We start from the raw sequence: 9,135 nt of genomic DNA, 5'->3' as shown, positions 1-9,135 counted from the left end.
TAACGAGATAGCAAGAGACAAGCACAAGAATATAAGCAACAGAAATCAAGACTACATGGCATCATCAGAACCCAGTTCTCCCATGACAGCAAATACTGGATATCCCAACACACCTGAAAGCAAAATTTGGATTTAAAATCACATCTCATGATGATGATAGAAGACATTAAGAAAGGCATAAATAACTCCCCTAAAGAAATACAGGAGAACACAGGAAAACAAATAGAAACCCTTAAAGAAGAAACACAAAAATCCCTTGAAGAATTACAGGAAAACACAACCAAACAGGTGAAGGAGTTGAAACAAAACATCCAGAATCTAAAAATGGAAATAGAAACAATAAAGAAATCACAAAGGGAGGCAATGCTGGAGAAAGAAAACCTAGGGAAGAGATCAGGAGTCATAGATGCAAGCATCACCAACAGAATAAAGAGATTGAAAAGAATCTCAGGGACAGAAGATACCATAGAAAACATTAACCCAAAAGTCAAAGAAAATGCAAAATGTGAAAAGCTCCTAACCCAAAACATCCAGGAAATCCAGGATACAATGAGAAGACCAAACATAAGAATAATAGGTATTGAAGAAAACAAAGATTCCCAATGCAAAGGACCAGTAAATATCTTCAATAAAGTGATAGAAGTAAACATCCATAACCTAAAGAAAGAGATGCCCACAAACATAGAAGAAGCCTACAGAACTCCAAACAGATTGGACCAGAAAACAAATTTCTCCTGTCACATAATAGACAAAACACCAAATACATAAAACAAAGAAAGAATATTAAAAGCAGTAAGGGGAAAACGTCAAGTAACATATAAAGGCAGCCATGTGAGAATCACACCAGAATTCTCAACAGAGACTATGAAAGCTAGAAGATCCAGGTCAGATGTCATATAGACCCTAAGAGAACACAATGCCAGCTCAGGCTACTATATCCAGCAAAACCCTTAATTACCATAGATGGAGAAACCAAGCTATTCCATGTCAAAAACAAATTTACACAATGTCTTTTCACAACTCCAGGTCTACAAAGGATAAAAGATGGAAAACTCCAACATAAAGTTGGAGACTACACTCTAGAAAAAGCAAGAAAGTAATCTTCTTGAAACAACCCCAAAAGAAGATAGCCACACAAACATAATTCCACCTCTAACAACAAAAATAACAGGAAATAATCACATTCCTTAATATTACTTAGCATCAATGGACTCAATTCCCTAATAAAAAGACATAGACTAACGGATCATATATGTAAACAAGACCCAATATTTTTTTTACATACCGGAAACACACCTCAGTGACAAAGACAGCCACTATCTAAGAGTAAAAGGCTGGGAAATTTTTTTCCAAGCAAATGGTCTCAAGAAACAAGTTGGAGTAGTCATTCTAATGTCCAATAAAATAGACTTTCGACCAAAAGTTATCAAAAAAGATAAGGAAGGACACTTCATACTCATCAAAGGAAAAAATCTATCAAGATAAACTCTCAATTCTGAAAATTTATGCTACAAATGCAAGGAAATGCACATTCATAAAAGAAACTTTACTAAAGCTCAAAGCATACATTGCATCATATACAGTAATATTAGATGACTTCAACACCCTACTCTCATTGATGGACTGATCATGGAAACAAAAACTAAACAGAGACACAGGAACTAACAGAAGTTATGAACCAAATAGATTCAGTAGACATCTATAGAACATTTCATCGTAAAACAAAAGAATATACCTTCTTGTCAGCACCTCATGGTACCCTTCTCAAAACTGACCATACAATCAGTCACAAAACATGCCTCAACAGATACAATATAATAGAAATAATCCCACTCATCCTATCAGATCACCATGGACTAAGGCTGGTCTTCAATAACAACAACAAGACCAGCAAAAGAGAAAGCCCACATACACATTAAAGCTGAACAAAATTCTACTCAATGACAACTTGTTTAAGGAGGAAATAAAGAAAGAAATTTAAATACTTCTTAGAATTTAATAAAAATGAAGGCATAGCATACCTAAACTCATCGGATACACTGAAAGCAGTGCTAAGAGGAAAACCCATAGCTCTGAGTGCCTCCTAAAAGCAGTTGGAGAGAGCATACACTAGCTGTTTGTCAGCACACCTGAAATCTCTAAAACAAAAAGAAACAAATTCACCCCAGAGGAGTAGACAGCAGGAAACAATCAAACTCAGGTCTGAAATCAACCAACTAGAAACAAAAAGGACTATACAAAGAATCAACAAAACCAGGAGCTAGTTCTTTGAGAAAATCAACAGGACAGATAAAACCTTAGACTAACTAGAGGGCACAGAGACAGTATCCAAATTAACAAAATCAGAAATGAAAAGGGAGACATAACAACAGAAACTGAGGAAATTCAAAAAATTATCAGATCCTACTACAAAGCCTATACTCAACAAAACTGCAAAATCTGGATGAAATGGACAGTTTTCTAGACAGATACCAGGTACCAAAGTTAAATCAGGATCAGACAAACCACCTAAACAGTCCTATGCCCCTAAAGAAATAGAAGCAATCATTCAAAGTCTCCCAACCAAAAAGGCCTAGGACCAGATGGATTTAGTGCAGAATTCTATCATACCTTCAAAGAAGACCTAATACTCTTCAAACTATTCCACAAAATAGAAAGAGAAGGAACATTACCCAATTTGTTCTTTGAAGCCACAATTACACCTATACCTAAACCTCACAAAGACCCTACAAAGAACGAGAACTTCAGACCAATTTCCCTCATGAATATCAATGCAAAAATATTCAATAAAATACTTGCAACCCGAATTCAAGAACATATCAAAATGATCATTCACCATGATCAAATAGGCTTCATCCTAGGGATGCAAGGATGGTTCAATGTATGGAAATCCACCAATTCATTAGATACTGAAAAAGCATTTGACAAAATTCAACACCCCTTCATGATAAATGTCTTAGAAAAATTAGGAATTCAAGGTTCACACCTAAACATAGTAAAAGCAGTATACAGCAAACCAATAGTCGACATCAAACTAAATGTAGAGAAACTTGAAGCAATCCCACTAAAATCAGGGACGAGACAAGGCTGCCCACTCTCTTTCTTTCTTCAATTATAGTATCTGAAGTCCTATCCAAGCGATTAGACAACAAAAAGTGGTCAAAGGAATACAAATTGCAAAGGAAGATGTCAAAATAGCACTATTTGCACAGGATATGATAGTATACTTAAGAGACCCCAAAATTTCCACTAGAGAACTCCAACACCTGATAAACAACTTCAGCAAAGTGGCTGAATATAAATTGATTCATGCAAATCAGTGGCCTTCTTCTACTTAAAGGATAAACAGGCTGAGAAAAAAATTAGGGAGATGGCACTCTTTACAATAGTTACAGATAATATAAAATACCTTGGTGTGACTCTAACCAAGTATGATGGTTTGCATATGCTTGGCCCAGGAGGTGGCACTATTAGAAGGTATGGCCTTGTTGGAGGAAGTGTGTCACTGTGGGGGTGCCCTTGGAAACCCTCCTCCTAGCTGCCTGAGGATGCTCAGTCTGTTCCTGGCTTCCTTCGGGTGAAGATGTAGAACTCTCAGCTCCTCCTGCACCATGCCTGCCTGGATGCTCTGCCTTGATGATAATGGACTGAACTTCTGAACCTGTAAGCCAGCCCCAATTAAATGTTGTGCTTTATGAAACTTACATTGGTCATGGTGTCTGTTCACAGCAATAAAACCCTAACTAAGACAGAAGTTGGTACTAAAGTGGGGGTATTGCTGTACTAGGCCTAATCATGCTTTTGTTTGGCAGAATGTAGATTTTGAGACTGGATTTGAAAAGCTGTAGAATGCTTTAAATGGGGCTTAATGTACTATCTTACTAGGAATGCAGACGACTTTGTTACTGAGAGTGATTTGAACTGTTCAGACCTGGCCCAAGATGCAGTGAAGAGACTGCTTCTGACCTAGAGACTGTTTCTGTGGTATTTTGGGGGAAAATGTAGCCACATTTTGCTATTGTTCAAAGACTGTACCTGAGGTAAGGAAGTCTCAAAACAGCCTGGTGTAAATTCTGTTGTTCTTCCTCTGGATGAACTCTCAGTTCCTCCTGCACTATGTCTGCCTGGACACTGCCATCCATGTTCCTGCCTTGATGATAATAGACCAAACCTCTGAACCTATAAGTCAGCCCCAATTAAATGTTGTCCTTTACAAAACTTACATTGGTAATGGTGTCTGTTCACAACAATAACTTCAAGTCTCTGAAGAAAGAAATCAAAGATCTCAGAAGATGGAAAGATTTCCCATGCTCAAGGATTGGCAAGATTAATACAGTAAAAATGGCCATCATTTCAAAAGCAATCTACAGATTCAATGCAAATCCTGATCAAAGTCCCAACTCAATTCTTCATAGAATTAGAAAGAAAAAACTGCAAACTCTTTTGGAAAAGCAAAGCAAAGCAAAACAACAACAACAAAAACAAAACAAAACAAAACAAAAAAACAAAAAACAAAAAAACAGGATTGCCAAACTATTCTCAACGATAAAAGAACTTCTGGGGGGAATCACCATCCCTGTCCTCAAGCTATATTACAGAGCAATAGTGAAAAAACTGTATGGTATTGGTACAGAGACAGGCAGGTAGATCAATGGAAAGAATTGAAAACTCAGAAATGAACCCACATACCTATGGTCACCAGATCTTTGACAAAGAGACTAAAACTAACCAATGGGAAAAAAGAGAGCATTTTCAACAAATGGTTTTGGTTCAACTAGAGGTCAGCATGTAGAAGAATGCAAATTGACCCATTCCTATTTCCTTGTATAAAGCTCAAGTTCAAGTTGATCAAAGACCTCCACATAAAACCAGATACAGTGAAACTAATAGAAGAGAAAGTAGGGAAGAAACTCAAACACATAGGCACACGGAGGGAATTTCATGAACAGAATAACAGTGGCTTATATTCTAAGATCAAGAATCAACAAATGGGACCTCATAAAATTGCAAAGCTTCTGTAAGGCAAAGGACATTGTCAATAGGACAAAACAGCAACCAACAAATTGAGAAAACTTCTTTACCAATCCTACATCCAATAGAGGACTAATATCTAATTTATACAAAGAACTTAAGAAGTTAGAATCCAGAAAATCAAATAATTCTATTAAAAAATGGGATACAGACTAAATAAAGAATTCTCAACTGAGGAATACTGAAAGAAATACCTAAAGAAATGTTCACCATCCTTAGTCATCAGGGAAATGCAAATCTAAACAACCCTGAGATACCACCTCACACCAGTCAGAATGGCTGAGATCAAAACTCAGGCGATAGTAGATGCTTGCAAGGATGTAGAGAAATAGGAACACTCCTCCAGCGTTGGTGGGAATGCAAGCTGGTACAACCACTCTGGAAATCAGTCTGGCAGTTCCTCAGAAACATAGTACTAACTGAGGACCCAGCTACAGCACTCCTGGTGTACTCCAACAGATACTCCAACATATAACAAGGACAAATGCTCCACTATGTTCATAGCAGCCTTATTTATAATAGCCAGAAGCTGGAAAGAACCCAAATGTCCTTAGTTAGAGGAATGAATACAGAAAATGTGGCACATTTACACAAGGGAGTACTACTCAGCTATTAAAGCAACTACATGACTAAATGAAAGTTTTAAGCAAATGGATGGAACTAGAAAATATCATCCTGAGTTGAGGTAACCCAGTCACAAGAGAACACACATGGCATGCATTCACTGATAAATGGATATTAGCCCCAAAGCTTGAGATACCTAAGAAAATATTCACAGACCATATGAAGTCCAAGAAGGAAGACCAAAATATGCATGTTTCATTTCTTCTTAGAAGGGAGAATAAAATACTCATGGGAGGAAATATAGGGACAAACAATGGAACAAGGACTTAAAAAAGGCCATCCAGGGACTGCCCCACCTGGGGATCCATTCCATATGCAGCCACCAAACCCAGTCACTATTGTTGATGCCAAGAAGTGCTTGCTGGCAGGAGTCAGATATGGGTGTCTCCTGAGAGGCTCTGCCAGAGCTCTACTGATACAGATGAGGACAGTTGCAGCTAACCATTGGACTGAAGAAGAGGACCCCAATGGAGGAGTTAGAGAAAAGACTGAAGGAGCTGAAGTTATTTGCAACACCATAGGAAGAATAATATCAACCAACCAGACCCCACCAGAGTTCCCAGGGACTAAACCACTAACCAATGAGTATACTTGGAGGGACCCATGACTCCAGCCACAAATGTGGCAGAGGATGGCATTGTCCAGCATCAATAGAAGGAAAACCACTTGGTCTTGTGAAGGCTCGTTTCCCCAATGTAGGGTAATGCTAGGGTGCTGAGGTTTGAGTGGGTGGGTGGGAGTGGGAGCATCCTCTTAGAAGCAGAGGGTTGGGGTAGGGGAGAAGGGGGAAAGGGGATATCATTTGAAATGTAAATACATAAAATATCCAAGAAAAATACAATTTGAAAGTTATACATATACATTCTAAAAGAAAGACTAAAAGAAAGAAAGAAAGAAAGAGAGAAAGAAAGAAAGAGAGAAAGAAAGAAAGAAAGAGAGAGAGAGAGAAAGAAAGAAAGAAAGAAAGAAAGAAAGAAAGCAAGCAAGCAAGCAAGCAAGCATCAGTTCAGTCTGAAGAAGTTGGACTTCTTTCTTCATTCAGATCAAATGTGAAATGAAAAACCAGATAGGCATATGTACTTCATGTGGCCATTATCTAGAGTTACTCTTCATTGCTATAAAGTTCCTCTTCCTGTGTGTTGAAGATTAAACAGTGCACCAGGAACATGTAGAGGACCCAAGAACACTAGAAAGGATAGACAATGAAGAAATTACCAAAACGCAAGCAAGCAGAGAGAAATAAAGTAAAAGAACAATATATTTTGGGTTGTGACCAGTTTCTGTGAGGGAAACAAACTATATGTGAGAACCAAAGACACTCGTGTGGAAGATTCGGGTTGGGTGGTGACAGGGGGGCGAGAGAACATTTCCCTGAGATTGTAAATTGAAGCTAACCTCTGCAAAGTAAGAAGGCTCAGTGATGTGGAAAAAGGAGTTCCAGCCATTTCAGGAAGAAGCAGCTACAGGCAAAAGTTGTAGCCTGTGACACAGCTTGGCGTATTTGATACATTTGAAAACAGGCCAGTGTAGCTCCTCATATGCAAAAGCTGGACTCTAGTTTTCAGTTAAGCAAATAGGCCAGCATTCTGGTTCCCAAATAGAAATTTACTGTGGCCCTGCCAGAGATCAGCAGACCCGCATTTGTCTTTGATGTATTTTGCTCATTAATTTTGTTCTTTGTACACAGATCGATGAACATGGACTAATGAAAACAGTTTCTAAAACAAAATTGAAGAATTTCCTCTTATGAAAATATCTTTTTTCTTCTACCCGGTTATATCAACATAATAATTAGATTTTATCATTTGAAACTGTGAATAAAAATATTTCCTCCACCATAAATTAGACCATCCAACAATACACCATAAAATAGACATCCAATAATAATCTGTTGACTGAAGGTTATAATTCATAATTACTTAATTGTTACTCTTACCTGATTGCTCAACGACAGGACCATAAATCCAGACCTTTAGTTTGCATATAACTATTATGTTCTTTGTTATCTTCTTAAATGTTTCACTATCCACCCATTTCAGTCATTTCCTACTTTTCAGGTCCAACCTTAGGTCAGCCTCAGTACAGCTATGACAAATTGCCTTGCCAGTAGCTACCTGTGTAATTATCTCCATAGAAAGCACACAGGTGCATGCAATATTTGGCCTAAAGGATTTGTCCTTGAATGTCATGAGTAATGATACTTAACACAAATACCATGGGAAATCAATTATATAGCTTTTCATAGGTAGAAAGGACAAACGTCTATCTTGGATATGGGCCTGGAGAGCCTATTAATTAGCCTCACACATTGATGGTTGGTGACAGTTGATAAAAGCATTCAAAAGGTTTTGAGGCAAATCTAGAATCTCTGATGGTCCTGACTCAGCACTGTAATGGATTGGTCTGTGGAGTATCTCATAGTTATTCAACTAGAGCATGCCTTGGACATGAAATCACCTGATACTAGAAGCTTCTATGTATCCTTCATAAAGGAATTCCTCATTATTTTACCCTGGATGGCTTGCTTTTCTGGTTTTAAAGACACAGGGAAATCCATTCAAGATCTCCCATTAGTGCGATGCCACAGGAAAGTAGCATTCTGGATTATACTCATTTCTTTCTTTCTTTTAAAAAATTAAAACTAAATTTCTTTTCATACTATATATTCTGATTACTTTTTCCTTCCCCCAACGCCTTCCAGATTCTCCACACTTCTTGCCTCACCCAAATCAGTACTCTCTCTCCCCCTCATTAGAATACAGACTTAAAAATAACAATATAAAATAAAAACAAACAACCGGATTTGGAACAACAAACAAGGGGGATAAAGAGCCAAAGAAAAACCACAAGAAAACACATTGACACACAGAGAATCTATAAAAACAAAGTCATAAGCCATACTGTGTAAGCTAAAGATTTGTAAGGTTGAAACAAACAAAAGAATAAAATGCCCAGACAAAGCATTGTGAGACAAAAGCAAAAGGGGAGCAGAGTGGGGCGGGGAGATGATAAAGTCTGGATTGTAAAAATGGATTAAAAGGAATAAAAATAAATAAATTAAAAAAACCAAACCAAGCCAAACCAAAATAACAACAAAACAAAACAAAACAAAACAAACAAACAAAAAAAAAACCCCCAAAAGCATCCTGGAGTTCGTTGTTCATTTTGTCCTCGCCATCTACTGCTGGGCATGGGGCCTGTCCTAAATGTGTTGTGGACACCCAGTGAGACTCTAGAAAAAAGATGTTGTCTTTTTTTTCTTTTTCTTTGATCTTCCTGAAGTATCTTCACCTTAGATTAAAATCTACAATGAAGCTCTTTCTGATAAGCAAGGCCCGTGAAAAAATCATTTTAGGAAATATTCCTTCTATTAATATGTTTTCCTATTATTACTACATATATAACAATCACTATTAGCCCACCCCCTTTGAGCGGATCTCTGCAGAACTCCAAAGATGTACTGTTTTGTACTGATGCTAT

The sequence above is a fragment of the Rattus norvegicus genome, chromosome 18, assembly GCF_036323735.1.
Source record: "Rattus norvegicus strain BN/NHsdMcwi chromosome 18, GRCr8, whole genome shotgun sequence".
Taxonomy (NCBI): domain Eukaryota; kingdom Metazoa; phylum Chordata; class Mammalia; order Rodentia; family Muridae; genus Rattus; species Rattus norvegicus.
Note: the sequence above shows the minus strand (reverse complement) of the source record.